Source organism: Chenopodium album, chromosome 10 (assembly GCF_948465745.1).
Source record: "Chenopodium album chromosome 10, dcCheAlbu1.1, whole genome shotgun sequence".
In the NCBI taxonomy this organism is placed as follows: domain Eukaryota; kingdom Viridiplantae; phylum Streptophyta; class Magnoliopsida; order Caryophyllales; family Amaranthaceae; genus Chenopodium; species Chenopodium album.
Window position 1 is genome coordinate 48582715 of NC_137843.1, and position 16021 is coordinate 48598735.

A 16021-nucleotide genomic window follows, 5' to 3' on the forward strand; every position below is an offset into this window, starting at 1 on the left:
GTTTCCTCCTATGTTGGTGTAATCATCACATCATTTCTTTGTGGGCCTTAGATGGGCCTCTTTTCATTCGATAAATCTAGTAAGGCAAAGCTCATCAAGATTCTTAAAGTGTTGAGTATGTATGCCTTTTTGATATTGCTTGTTTGTATGTATATGTTTCATTTGATTTGAGCTAATAACAATAAAGTGATTGGAAAGAGAACAAGACAGACGTACTTGAAAACATAATTTTTTTATTCATTAATTAATGAGAGTACAAAATAAGTAGATTCGACAGCATGAATTTCTTAGTCTATCATAAAAGGAAAGAAACAAAACAAGACCTAGGGTGCTACATCTTGAATTGTTGACAACTTCTTGAGATTGTGTCTTCGAGCTTTGTCCGTTTCCAACGTAGGTGAAATCATCTCTAAAAATCTTGTCCATCTATATGATTCATGGTTTCATTTATCAAGTCCTTTTCAATTAATGTTCCCACAGTATAGACCTTTTGAAATGTATCTAAACCAAGGTATTGTAAATGGCACTTGTATGGTGAAGACATATTTTCTATGAACTTTGGGACAAGTTCATGATCCGGAGGTCTTTGTGAAAGAAGAGCAACCTTTGATCACCACCTGGAAAAGAAGTTAATAAAGCCTTCTTCTTCCTCTTGCTTAAGCAATTCAAGATTGCGCAAGGTAGTTGTGAGCTCGATGTTATCTCCATATTGGGTTAAAAACGCTTTTATTACGTCACTCCAAGTGGAAGTTTGTTTTGTATCGAGATTATAAAACCATGATCTAGCAGTTGGGTCCAATGAAAGAGGAAAATTACATGCATATAAGCTATGCTCAACCCCTTTCAATGCCATAATTCCAATAAAGCTCATTAAGTGAGTCCTAGGACTGTCTGTAAGCTTAAAGGTTGGTAAATTCGTAGTCAAGAATTTTATGTGAGAGTCCTGCCACTAGGTTTTGGTGCAAGCTCATAATTGAAGTACTTATTCCCTGAGCTAGCTCGAAAGACAAGTTTCTCCAAGGCCTCTACTCTTTCGACTCTTGCTTTTTCTTGTAGAATGTTTTCTTTTTCTTTCTCTGCTTTTATTTTAGCCTTTTCTGCTTTTTTATGAGCCTTCATTTGGGCTTCTTCTCGTAGGGCCTTTAGGTTTTGGAGTTCCTCTCTAAGTTTCTCCAATACTGCTTTGTCACCCATGATTGGACTAGTACGCAATTGTGGAAGATGATCTAGTAATGTGTATCACGAGAAATTGAGCGCGTTCACTTAAAACTTTTCTGCCAAGCATTCAAACAACGATCAAAAGTCAAAATGATTGTTTTTTTCCTTTTTTTTAATCCTTGTAATAAGAATTCACTTTAAGCAAGTTTGTTGATGAAGAAAATGTCAAAAAAAAAAATTCACAAACAATGGAATGTCATGATTTGTGTTGACTTCAACAAGGTAATCATCTAAGGATTTTTCTTTAAATGAATTTTTTTCGAAAAAATGTAGAAGAGAAAGAAAGGGAGAGTTGGATTGACATGCTCATCAAATTTTTAGAAATATTAGTCAACCTTAGTACACTCCTTAAAATGATCAATATACTAGAAATATGGTATATGTTGATCATTTAGATTACAATAGAGATCTATATTGTTTTTTTTTAATTATGATTCTCATATTGCTCATCTTTAAAGGATAGTATATTACTATTTGCTTAAAAAGAATGATGACCTCTAAATGTAAAATCCAAGAAATAATAAATCATTTTCTCGGTTTTATCATTCATTATCTTCTCTCTTTTTTTTTCTCTTTCGTTCTATTTCTCTTTTTTTTCGTGTGAGGCAATCATCCCAAGTAAGGTTCTCGGGATTTTCTTTTTAAGCCATAGAAGAGGTAAATAAATTATACTCTTAAATCAAGGTTGATCAATTACAACTAAAAAATGATGAGCACGAAAATAGGCACGTTTAAGAATAAACATATTGATGACGTTCTATTAAGGAATGCGAACTTCTAATGACGAACCTCATAAGAAGTAATATCATTAGTTCAATTATAAAGTACGTAAACTTTCCGTCTTACGCTAAGGTGGAAAGTGCAACTTCAAGAGTAGCATCTGCCACATGCGCTTTTTCTTTTTTTTTTTTTTTTTTTTTTTTTTTGCAAAAACGCAAAATGAACGATAGAACATGTTTTTAGATTTTTTTTGAAAAGGGGATCAAAATAAAAGTAACTAAATTAGACAACGTTGTTAGCCAAAGAGATATTTTTAACACCTACTTAACGATTAACCTTGAAGCGGTAATATCGTTTTCTCCGTATGACATTGCTCGTAATGAGTCAAAATCAACGTTGAACAGTAGGCACGCGCAGGACACAGAGCTGTGCGGAGGGGCCGCGCGCAACTTAAACAGTTGCGAGTGCCACCTGGTACGTTCGACAATTTTTTTTTTTAAATCGAAGTGCAGATTATTTTATTTTATTTTTTTAACGAAAACGCAAAAGAGAACGAGAAAAGTTTTTTTTTTTTTTTGTTTTGTGTCGAAGCATAATGTTTTCACAATTTTTTTTAATATCTCTAGGTAACAAGTTGAAATTAATTAGATTAGACACGAAGCATATAATAAGCACATATTCATGTAGTCACATAAGCACATAAAAGGAACCGTCAAAACATACAATGCTATTCTAAGGTCAAGGCTTGGGTGTCCAAAGGTACCATATCTTAAGGGACGATGCACGAATCAATCACCCAACGTGTTGACCCATGACATAGCCCTCCCAACATTTTGTTTGCGATATGGGTGGGATGATTGTTATTGATTTCGGGATAGAAGCCTAGTGTTGGCAACCCCTAATCAATGAGCCAATCCCCAATGGTTAAAGTGTGCTATGATTATGCATGATGCAATGTTGCTTGTTTGGCTTTTACTTTTGTGAAAAAAAAAAGATATTATGCGTTCAAGTCTCGCTCTCTAACTAGAGATTATCCAAGTTAGTTCTCGTTAAATTACAACCCATAGGTAACCTAGTTTTGGAAACCTTGAACCATAACTAAGAACTAATCTTGTAATCTCTAAGTCCCCAGTGGAGTCGCCACTGTAAGGAGGGTGTTCCCATCGTAGGGGATCATTCTCCTTAAATTCCCATGCCCCTTTAAAAGCCTATGAATTTACACTTATTAGGGTGTATTAGGATTTGAATTCTTGACTGTTTGGGGGATCTTGAATTAGAATTGATCCTATCATTGCACTTTTTGTAAGAAACAAGTAGGAGTCTCCAATGAGTTTTAAGAAAACTCATAAACCTCGTTCATGCCTTTTTTCCCAAGTAGAGTTCAAGGGATATTTAGCACAAATCGTAAGTTTACCCATTCCCAAATTGATCTACGTGTACCAGAAATGAGTTCGGGAGCGAGGGTGGTACTAAAATAACGTTCCCTTTAGGAGGGAATCGCTATCCTAGCCCTTGTACGGCCTCTACTAGCTCTTCCTTTTTCACAATTTCATCTCCAAACAATATATGCAACGTGATACCTAAAAACTAAGTTAGTTGATTTTATTTACAAACACCAATCACATAAGGATTACATTGCAACGAATGTCATTATTCTTATTTAATTCAAATTCGTGAAATGAACAAAATAAACAATATTCACCTTGTCTTAAGTGATAAAACAACAATTAATTATCGAATTCTAGTCTTGATTAACGAAAGAATACAATGTGAATTAATTAATTAAAAGTTTGTTTAAAGTGATCAAGAAACACTAATTAATCAATTAAAGTTATTTAAAAAATAAAAGAAAAGTGATTTATCTAAGATCTCAGGAAACTAATCATTTTTCTTTTATGTTAAATCTCTATTTAATGCGTTTACGGACTTTCTTTCTTCTTCGTACCTCCAAGGATTTCAACGGATTCAATTAGGGTTGGAAAGTATTTGGGAAGAGAGAAGAAAAATAGTATGATAGTAAGAGGGTTTGAGAGATTAAAGATTTCAGAATTTAGAGTTTAGAATTCTGTTTTTCTGTCCCCTTTAGGTTTGAACGAAGACCCCTATTTATAGGCGTAGGAATCTAGGTTTAGGGTTTTAGAGCCGCGCCGTCAGGTGGCGCGCGCAACTCTCTGAGTCGCGCTGGTATGCGCAGCGCAACTCTTTGACTTGCGCTCGGCTGGCGCGCGCATTTCTGACAGTTGCGCGCGGTGCGGTTTGCCTTATACAAAAACACGTTTTTAAAACTTCTATAACTTTTGATTGTGAAGTTGGATTAAGGCGTGTGAGATATCATTGGAAATCTCTGAATGTCTACTTTCCAATTCCGTTAGAATTAGGTTAAAGTCTATTATGCATCAAAAGATATGGCCATTGGAGTGAAAGGTTGTCGTTTTTAGGGCCCAGTTTAGTGTTTTGATCATAACTTCTTCGTTTTAGCTCAAAATTGGGCTTATAATATACCGTTAGAAAGCTCTTTGAATGGGCTATCTACATGTATAGGCCATGCACGGAAATATGATGGTTGGTTTATCTGTTTACCTCAGTTTTCAACAATGTAAGATCCATTGAATCGAATCATTGCATTTGCCGCATTTGGGTCCGTTATTAATCAAGTTTAAACATGTATGGGCATATTTTATGCCTAATTAGTAATCATACAAGGCTCTAAGATAACTTGGTCTCAAATATGAGTTTTAACTTACTTCATAATGCATTTCGTAGTCCATAAACACTTCAAATTTGATCTAGCATGAAGAACGGATTTTTGTAACATCATCACACTTCTTGTCGGGACAAGAGGCCAAAAGTAGGTGTTTACAGCTAGGATTTGTTATTAATCATTTTAGTATCATGCCTAGGATCTTGGTAATGTTATTATGCTTTGATGATTATTATGATGATGATTGTTGTGTTAAATTATATATATAATTTAATGTAATTTGTTAATTAATGAATTCTTTTATATTATTTATTAATTAATGAATGGTTTCATGTTATTTGTTAATTAACGAATTATTTTCACGTTATTTGTTAATTAGTGAATTGTTTTATATTATTTGTAAATTTACGAATATTTCATATTATTTGTTAATTGACGGGTAGTTTATATATAATTTGTCAATATTATTATGTTACTTGATATTATTGTTATTGCTTGATCACGCCCTTTTTTGCAGGTTTAAAAGGAATTTGTACTTGAAATCACGCTTAATAAAATAATTAATAATTTTATTTTAGGTTAATATGATTTTAATTCAATTGATCGCCACTAATAGATTTCTTTGTGCATTATAATCAACCAATATAAATTAAACAGGTTTAGAATTAGTATAGTGATTGTATTTTAGTCAGAAAGCGCACGTGAATATGAGAAGAATAAAGTAGAGGCCTATTTTTAGGGCTGGTTCAATCTTTTTTAGGTTGAATTTGTACCTTCATCCCCGAATATCCAGTCATGATTCCAGACCACTATGGAGTTAGCGATATCATGAATCGTGAAGGGGTTTAACCTTCACCCTGTGAACGGTTCACAAGTTCCTAAAACTAGTTGGCGACTTTTTTCTCTAGCTTCCTTCCCTTTGGACGCCACCATGCTTAAGTGTATGATTACAGTTGAGCTCAATTGTGGGATGCTTGAAACATTCCCTACAGAAGGGTCCAAAGGATTTAATCCCATTCCTAAACCAATTAGGATTAATTAGAAGTTTCTATAAGTTTCTAAAAGAACTTAATTATCCTTTTTAAAAAGATAAGATTAAAGATTTTGAAATTGAATAAACCTCTTCTTTTTTAACGTTCTAAGTCTATTCAAATTAAAAGACGTTCAAAGATAGTCAGATATGATTTTTTTTGCCTTGTATTTTTTATCCAAATCTTATATGGTTAGATAGCTCTTGAAATTATCTTTTCAATAATATATTATAATGTTAATTCCGAGTTATAAAGAAAAAGATATAAAAGAAATATGAAACTCTATCCAAAACTGACACCGTATTTTGGCCATATCTTATATTCTACAAAATGATTTTAATTGGATTCTAATTGAGTTAGAAAGTAGACTTCAAGAGTTTTCCAACAACATATTATTTATCTTATTTCGATTTTTGGATCAAAATATATGATAACAAAAACCGCAAAAACTGCTGCCTATCACAAGAGTTTTATTCCGATTCGAATTCGGATCTTTTCTTGGTTCTTTGACCCTTCTTTTCTCTTTATAAATAGAGGTCATATCATCCCTTTTTCAATCATCAACAAGCTTGATCGCCAAAAATCATTCTCTCTTCCTCTCTTATACACCAAAAATCATTATCTCTTCCTCTCTTATACACAAAATTATTCTCTCTTCCTCTCTTATACACCAACTCATTCTCTCTTCCTCTCTTACACACCAAAAAATCATTCTCTCTCTCTCTCTCTCTCTCTCTCTCTCTCTCTCTCTCCCTTATGCTTTAGCCTAATTTCTAGCCTTAAACCTATATTCCTAATCACAATACTTCCCCTAAGCACTCCAAGGAGTACATACTTGACCCGAGGTTCCGTCCTTAAACCAAGGCGTGAAAGGTAGAATTAACTGAGTGTTTGGACCAAATCAACTCTACTTTTTTAATTTAATTTCAATTTGATTTATATTCTCATTGAATTTACTAACAGTTTATTCATGATGTAGCAATTGAAGGAAACACGGAACGTGAATTATTATTCACCTAATTACTCTTTTTATTATTCTTGTTGCTAGTATCATGATTAGGTTTATTTATACTTGATTTGACTAACATTATTATTGTTAAATTGCTTCATTGTTTATTCTATTATATTTTTATTGATCACCATATTGCATGTTTAAAAGGAATATGTCATTGAAAAATCACGACTAATAAGATAATTTGGACAACCGGTTTAGGTTCCTTTTTAATCTTGTTGTTTAATCAAGTGATCACAAATATTTTAGGATTATATGTTGCATTAATATTCAACCAATTTAGCATAATAATAGTTTGGAGCGAATTGAATCTTTGTTTGTATGCCATTGAGATCGCAGGAATCACTTTTCACTATAGGAATCGAGTAAAGGCCAAAACGTGCGAATTTGACTTCATGACTCACTTCGTACCATCATCCCTAATCCTATCGTGGTTCCGAACCATATGGAGTTAGTAATCTCATGGATTATGAATGGGGTTTAACCTTCACGGGTCAATCGTTGTTGCCTTCGTTGTCCCTTAATCGTGGTTGCCTTTATTGATCCGTGAACGGTTTACAAGTTCCTTAAAAACTTGTTGGGGGCTCCCTACTTTCCTAGTCTCTAATCGTGTTATGTGAATTCCCACTTCCTATGAGTGCCAAGCATATTCATACATGCTTAGCGTAGGCGCACTTTGAACGATGCCTACAATTAGTAATCTGCCCGATTACAATTTTGATTGATGATCGGCCTGATGACGATCACCTTATTGAGTTAAGTGCCTAAACATCGGCTCATTACAAAGCATATTTGATAATCACCTAAACATCGTCTCATTACACTTGGAAATGCCTAAGAACCGGCCGAGCACATCGCGCCTAAGCACCGACAAAGCACATTGCGCCTAAGCATAGGCAAAGCGTATTACACCTGAACATTAGTTGAGCATATTTAATACACCTAAGCATTGGTTAAGTCTACCTAGGCATTGGTTAGGCACATTTCATCACACCTAAGCATTGGTGTAGTCTACCTAAGCATTGGTTGGGCGCATTACAATACACCTAAGCATTGGTAAATCCCTCTAAAGTATTGGCGAGGTTTGAGGATTGCTAAGCATTGTGCTCTTTGACGGCTTTCCCTAGTGTGTGGAGGTTGTCAACATTGATTTGTCTCGTCTAAGCACTGGTGAGATTTGGAGATGGCAACATACTGCGGCCTTTGACGGTGTCCCTAAGCATTGTGGAAATTGCCACCTTAATCCAAAAGTGGTGAAGCACTGCCATGGCGAAGCACTGCCATGGCGAAGCACTGCCACGATATTGAAGATGCATGGCGAAGCACTGTCATCTGCGGCGATATTCCCTAGGGTGTAGAAGATTGTCACTACAAATGAAGATGCGAAGCACTTCTATCTTCAACGGCGTTCACTAAGCATTGTAGAGGTTGTCAAACAAATTGGATCCGACGAGATGTCACCCCGAGATGTGTACCCAACAGTGCAAGATATGCATTTCTAACTCCTTTATTTGTAGAATAATGCTATTCTACAGGTATCGGTGTTAAACAGAATTATTTAGGATCGCAGAACATTCTGAATTATTCTACGTCCCTATCAATTCGCTTTGAATTTTGTTTTCAAAACTTATGTTTCTCCAAACTCAGTCAAAGTGGGTGCTTCTATAGACACCTGATTGTGTCTCCCAAAAAACCAAACTCAGTGATGAGTACCTTTCACGTCTTTGATTATCGAGTTAGGTGAGGAGTTAAAGAGTCTCATGAATTTCCCTTAAGCCTTAACCATTTTAACCATTCCTTGAAAAATTTTACCCAAAATTATTCATTTCGTGCCTTTAAACCCAAAATCATTAATTTTGTATCTTTTAAAATCATTCATTTAGTGTCCTCTTTACTAAAACGTACAAACCAGATTATTTTGGTCCATAATACTTGTCCAATTATTGTGGATTTGGATAGGTCTTGAAAACACCTTTCCAACGATACATTATGATCCCAAATCCGAGTTATAATGAAAAAGTTATAGCCAAAATGCTAAACCAAGCCCAAACCGAGCTTTACCTGCGACCTAATGATCATGTGGAGGGTCCATTATCCTTAACCTCATTCTTAAACCAATTAAGATTTAATAAAAACTTCTAGAATCATCTAAAAGGTTGTTTTGGATCCTAAATTCATTCGGATTTGTTATTAGCTTCTAGAATCCTCTAGAAGGTTCTAATTTGTCCTGTTATTGAAATGATAAAGACTTAGGATTTCACATCGCATAAAATACTTGTTTTTCAATGATTTTATTTCCGATAAAATTAAAATACGTACAGAAGTTTGACTAAACTAATTTGATCAGAAGTCAGATTCCATACGTATTCTATATTCAAAAAAGTATCTCTGGGCGATAAAAATATCACGCTGCGATACGCATATCGCATTGCAATAGAAATATCGCGTCGCAATAAATCTATCGCTTCACGATATAATCTGTTTTACTTTGAGTCAAATTCTGGCTCTTTTCTGATCTTCAAACCCCGTTTTACGCCTTTAAGTAGAGGTCGTTTTCCTCTGTTTTCATTCACCAACAATCATCATCTAATTCCCTTTCTAAGAGAAAGCTTATTTTCTCTCTCTCTCTCTCTCTTAATTTCTTAGCCTAGCCTTGATCTAGACTTAGCCTAAACACATAACCTTTGATACTTTTCCTAATCATACACCATACTTCCGTCAAGAGATTTGAATACTTTTAGCCAAAACTCGTCGTTGTCTTACACCTCGACGTGAAAAGTTGATAGTTATAAGGGTTTGGTCCCAAATCTATATCTCAATTATTATTTGATTGATTTAATCTTTCTTGAAGTTTATTACGTGTGTATTATTTTGATAGAAAGAGGTACGAGGCATCAAAGTGAGTAATTCGATTACTTAATTATTATTTTGATGTAGAAATCATGCTTAGAATTTTATATTAATTCCTAGTATCATGTTAGGATGTTTTTATGATTTCTAGTATCATGTTTCTAGCAACATGTTTAGGCTAATGCTTTGATCTTTATTATTAGTCACATGTACATGCTAGGATTTGTCATTAATCTGTTTAGTATTATGCCTAGGATCTTGCTAATAATGTTTTGATATTATTATCATAATGATGATTGTTGTGTCAATAATAATACATTGCTTGATTATTCATGATTATTTGTTATTTCTTGATCACGCCCTTTCTTGCAGGATTAAAGGGAATTTATACTTGAAATCACGCCCAATAAGATAATTAATAAATTTATTTACGCTAATATGATTTTAATTCAAGTGATCACAAAAAATAGATTTATTTGTGCATTAATAATCAACCAACGTAGATTAAATATGTTTAGGATTAACTTAATGTATGTATGTTGATCGGAAAGCGCACATGAATATCATAAGAATTAAGTAGAGGTTGATTTAGGGTGCGTTCATTCTCTTTTAGGTTGGATTCGTACCATCATCCTCAAATATCCAGTCATGGTTTTGGACCACTATGGTGTTAGCGATCTCCATGATTATGAATGGGGTGTAACCTTCCCACCCGTGAACGGTTTACAAGTTCCTAAATTTTTTGGTGACTCTTTTATCTCTAGCTTCCTTCCTTTTGGATGCCACCATGCTTAGATGCATGATCACAGTGGGGGTCAAAGTTGATGTTAGAAATACTCCCTACAGTCCTCATCATTGTGCATAATAGTGAATCATACAACATTACTCATAGTTAAAGACTAATACTCAACTTCATATACCAAGAATTAACATACATTCTTTACCGGGCAAATCAACTAGTCAAGCACTATATTCACAGGTAGTTGGGAAAAATTTACACATGTTAAGATTTCAAGGCTATCAAACATCACATGTGACCAACTAATCCACAATGTTCATCATTAATAACCAAGAGTCAAAACAAATTTTCCAAACAATTTTCATTAAGGGACACAGGAAAGCATGATTTATCTTTTCATTGGAATGTAATTTTGCATTTTTTTAAAAAGCGATAAAATCTGATCCTAAGAAAGCAATAAAATAGAGAAGAGAAAAAGAATACCATATAAAATAAATCATCTCCCCCCCCCCAATCCAAATCAAGCAATACACTCATTGACTTGGGAGTGTAGCTACGAGTAGCTACTCATCATCATCATCGTCTACATCTATCCTAGCATAGCTACCACAACCTCCATGGCTAGAACCAGCACCTCCATGACCCGAAATACCTGCAAAATAGTTAGGATCCACATTCCCACCTAACCATCCAAAAGGAACATCGGCCCCATAACAATGGAAAGAAGAGTAGTCCACATAAGAACCATAAACACTAGGGGTGGTGTATCCTCTTTGGGGAGGTTAAAACCAATAGGGAAGAATAGCTTTTGGGGGGGGGGGGGATAGCACCTCTGTGAGCATAATAACCACACATGGGATATAAACCCCTCCCTAGGTTTCGCTCAACATATCCGTGATAGGAATGGTGTCCTTCGAACAAGTGTATTATTCTGATAGAGGGTTCGGAATTATTAGAAAGCTAATTATTCAGTAAGATCAAGTGATCAGAATTCCTAGCTGGAGACAACTTTCGATCAATAATATTAATGTAGAATTAATATTATAGCTTAATATTGACTAAACCCTACAGATCACACTCAATCAAGTAACCAATCCGTGACGACAAATTAATTCGAAGGAATTAATGAGTCGTTAGAGTATTATGAGCATAGACGTCGGAAGTCGAGCTACGAGCGTCGAAACCGAGCGTCACAAGTCAAATCGGATTAATGAAACGACGAGACGGTAAAATCAAGCAAACAACAAGTCAATGCTCGGGAAAATCCTAGCCTCGGATTGGCCTAGCCAATTGAAGGCTAGTATGGCTAACCAAAGACATTGCCGCAAGGCTCGGCTCGGCCACAAGCTCAACATGCCTAGTGGCCAAGATAGCAGGCCGTGCTAGCCTTGCGTGCAAGGCTAGGCTGCCGCAGCCAGCCGCACTTGCTAGGCATGGCAGTAGCTAGCTCGTACCATCGCAAGCAAGGGCAGCAGCACTTGTGTGTTGTGCCTTTCGTGCAAGACAGCAGCGTGCTTGGCTGCGCCAAGCACAAGCATCGCAGCAGCAGCATCACACAATTGCGTGCGTGGGCTGTGGGCTGTGCATATAGGTGCGCTAGGCTGCATGTACATGCTGCCGAGATGGCAGACCCACCCGAGGCACAAGGCAGCTAGCTAGGCATGCCTTGGTGCCCAAGCTCAGGTGGCCAGTTGGTGGCTTGTGCGTGTGCCATGTGAAAGCCAGCTTTGATGAGGAGCCTTGGAAGGCAAGGGAAATTGGTCCCCTCCCCTTGGTGGTCCTCACCTACCCTTGGTCATATTATGACACTTGTTATTTGTTTATTGTTTTGCCTTTTTTCTTTTGATTTTTTATTTAAATTAAATTAGAAAAAAGGATTTTACCAACTCTCTCACATTGATGGGAGAGAGGACTGTTCATGTGAATTTCTCTACAAATACCAAGCTTTGGGATTTAAGAAAGTCCACTTTTGACTTGTGAGCTTGAAAGGATCACCAAAGCGTGAACACTTTCGCTCGTAATACTCTAAGTTCTTTTGGTCTAGCCCCGACTAAGCTCCGGGATAGGGGTAGTACGGGTCGTTCTTGTGGGTGGACTTCGTAGGAGGTTCTCGCATTTGCAAAACTCGAGTAGCTTTCCATGTACGAGCTCGTTAAGGAGCGAAGCACGCTACAAGGGTAAAATCGTCTTTCCTTTCTCTTTTTAATTATGTTATTAATTACGTTAATTAATTTGCTTATATTTAGTTGCATTTATTCAAGTGCAGGTCTTGGGGTCGGGTTTTGTTTCCGCGTGGTGTTGGACATCATGAAATCCAACAGCGGTATCGGAGCCTAACTCATTCAAATTTTTGTAACTATTTTTCAAGGTTATTTAAATGGCTTTAAATTTCTGGTTATGCTTGTTAATTAGATTAGAAGCTCGTTTTGTTTATTTTATGCTCGATTTTAAATCGAAGTTTGGCTCCATAACCTAGATTTCAACCCATGACTAGTGAATTTTGGGTGGAATAGATATTCTGGAACACTTTTGATCCATTTTGGATTGTTCAGAAGCCAAATTCTGCTCGGAAACATTGTTATCGAGGCTTTTTCATTTTATCAAAAATTTTTAATTCTTTAAACCTTGTTTGTTTAATGGCACATTAATTGTTCATTATATGTATGGTTATTATTATTACCTACTGCATATATAAGCTTGTTTTGAGCATTATTATTAAGTTATAATTAGTGCTCAAGTAGTTGGCTAATTTTTCACAAATTACATTGTGTGTGAAAAAGTTTGTGTTTGAAGCTTTCAAGTATTAAAGTTCTAATCTTTGATTATTTTTAGTGATGGGAACTTTATATATTACTAGATTCCGTGATTGTTTATTGAATTTCTTGATTTAATCATTTATCCAAGTTGATTAAAGTCATAAAGTTTCAAACTTGTGAATGAAATATAATTAGTCTTCATATTGAAAGATGTAATTTTTTCAAGAATGCACAAGTTGATGTTGGAATTTTTTTTTTTTTTTTTTTTTTTTTTTTTGAATGTTTGAGTTCATGTTTCCAAATTCTTTTATTTTTGTCAAAACTCATTGTTAATTTACGTATGGTTAAATTAATTATGAGATTAGCCCTTATCAATTTTGTGGCATCAAGTTAAACAAAAATAATTTAAAGGTTGGTTCTTGAAATTAATTTTGGTTATGCACTTGAAATTGAATTTATTTGAGTTAGACGCATTTTATTTTTCATTTTTTCCAAAAGTTAGTTCTAAAATTAACTTAGAATGAATCGTATACGTCACACAAAATCGGAGTAAAGATCCCGAGGCAAGAGCACGCAAACCGAAGCACTCCACCCACGCAAATCCCTCAGCCAGCTGGGCTGCTTGCGCAGCCCACATGTGGCTGCCAAGGGTGCAGGGTGGTGCCTCGGCTAGCCGTTGCTTGAACCATGTGTGCGCGGCATGTGCATGCTTGGTGTTGTTATGTTGCGGATGTTGCGACGGTGTGCGGCAGGCTGCTGCGAGGCAGCATAGGCTCGCACAGCAGCAAGCCCGTAGTGGCCTTCACGAGCCAAGTCGTCGCAAGCACGCCTCGTAGAAAACATTATGCGTATGCGGTGCTGTAGGCTATGGGGTGACGCTTGGCGCGGCCATGGCTGTGCAGGTGAGCCCACACAATAGCAACTGAGGCCTTAGTGCCTAGCACACCGAGCCGAAAGGCTTGATGCTAGACACTAGATCGTTTTAGGGCTATATAATTTTGTGTTGTTTTACCGATTTAATTATTTAATGTTGTTTAAATTATTTTAATTAAAAATGGAGGCTAAGCCTAGGGTTATGAGCGGCATTTGCAAAATTTTATTTGGAAAAATTATAGGTTTACCGATATAATTAATCTGATTAATTAAGATGGATGCGGAACTTAGTGGGAGCTTCGTTGTTTATTGTTTTTAATCACATAATTGATTAACAACTTTGACTAGTTTTAATTAGGCGCGTTAATTTGATCAACCACCTTAATTAGTTACTAGTTTACACAAATGTTGCATTGTTACTTGTTTTTGTTGTAACATGCATGGGCCATTCACATATAGTGAATGGATGAATGGAATGTACATTCTCTCACAGGTTTTATTAAAATGGCAACTAGTGGGGCCCGATTAGATAGAAAATACGGACTACGATCCGTTATGTATTTTTGTAAAACTAAATACGGTCTGCGAACCGTTGTGTATTTTTGTACCTTAATATTTAGATTAATCCTAGTCATAGTTGCATAAACGATGGTGATGTCTTTAAGATGGCGTTTCTTTTAAGACGATGCCTTAAAGTTGCAATGAAGACCCTTGAAGACCTGAAGCCTCAAGGAGTCATGCTAGTTGTCAAATGCATCTTTTACTTATGTTTTCGATATATATTTATGCTTAATTATATATGAACGATATGTTAGATGCATGCTTAGGATTTCGAATGTTGTGATGATTAATTAAGTTCACTTAAATCAACCAACATAGCAACCCTAGGTCCCTAAAATATTGAGTAAAATTTTCCATTCCAAAAATGACACTTACCGAATTAATGAGAATAGTGATGGGCTACGCCAAAGCGAGGCCTCACTATTTTCCTAGGAACGTAAGGTATATCAGGTATACATGTAGATTTTTTATTAAACTCAACAGTATCAGTAAGGAGCCCTTAGATATCATGGCAATTGAGATAAACGTCATAAAGCATTAGATGCGACATATTATCGAACCAAGAATAGCTTAGAGCTATTAGCAAGGTTTTGCTTACCTTAGAATAATAAGTGTTAAGACAAGCCAAAGCATGCTTAATCACTCATTGATTCTTTGGATCTTGGAATCATTTTATTCTCGCCAAATGGGGACAAATTTAATGTGTAGATAAAATGCTTAATAACCTTGAAAATTGCACGAATGCTTTAAAATTCAAACTCATTGTTTCATGAATGGTTTTTCATTTCAAATTCTATTAATTGTAGAACCATGTCTTCAACTAATACTGACAACGACTACATGTGCCCGGAACTCCCGGAGAAATTGGCATTTTGTCTAAATTTTACCAATTTCAAGGAATGGGAAGAACTCCGGAAAAATCTTCGGAATTGTTCCATGGAGTACTTTCTTGACACTCCCATTCCAAGCTTCTTTGCCAAAGGGATCATGAGTGATGTAACTCGTGAGACTTGGTCCTTGAATTGTGACAAGGTCACACTTTTGATGAGGAATTCCCTTTTGGAGGATTGGAAGAGGAGATTCACCTCATACCTTCCTTACATGCTTCTTAGTAGTCTTAAGGAGCTTGTAACTATGTCTTTCGAGACAAGGGACTTGAATGTTCATAACTTAACCAAATCATTTATGAACATGAAGATCAAGATCCCAGAGGAAGGTTGTCTAGCTAAGGAAAGGCTCAAAGTGTGGACTAAGGTCTACAATGCTAGACTTACACTCGGAAGGCCTCTTCAATCTCATGTGCTTCGAATGACAAGGCTTTTCAAGAACTTGGAGCTCATTGGGAAGCCATTGGAGGATGAACAAGCGGCTCATATGCTACTAAGCTCACTCCACTCAGGCTATGTTGTGTTGAAAATGCATTTAACAGCCAATCGAGATAAACTCTTATTGATGGAGGTTGTTCAAGAGCTTCGTATAGCTGATTCTTGCAAGGGTACCAGGTTTTCTCTAAGCCCTAAGAAGAGGGAAATCAAAGACAAGGCAAAGATGCGATTCTTC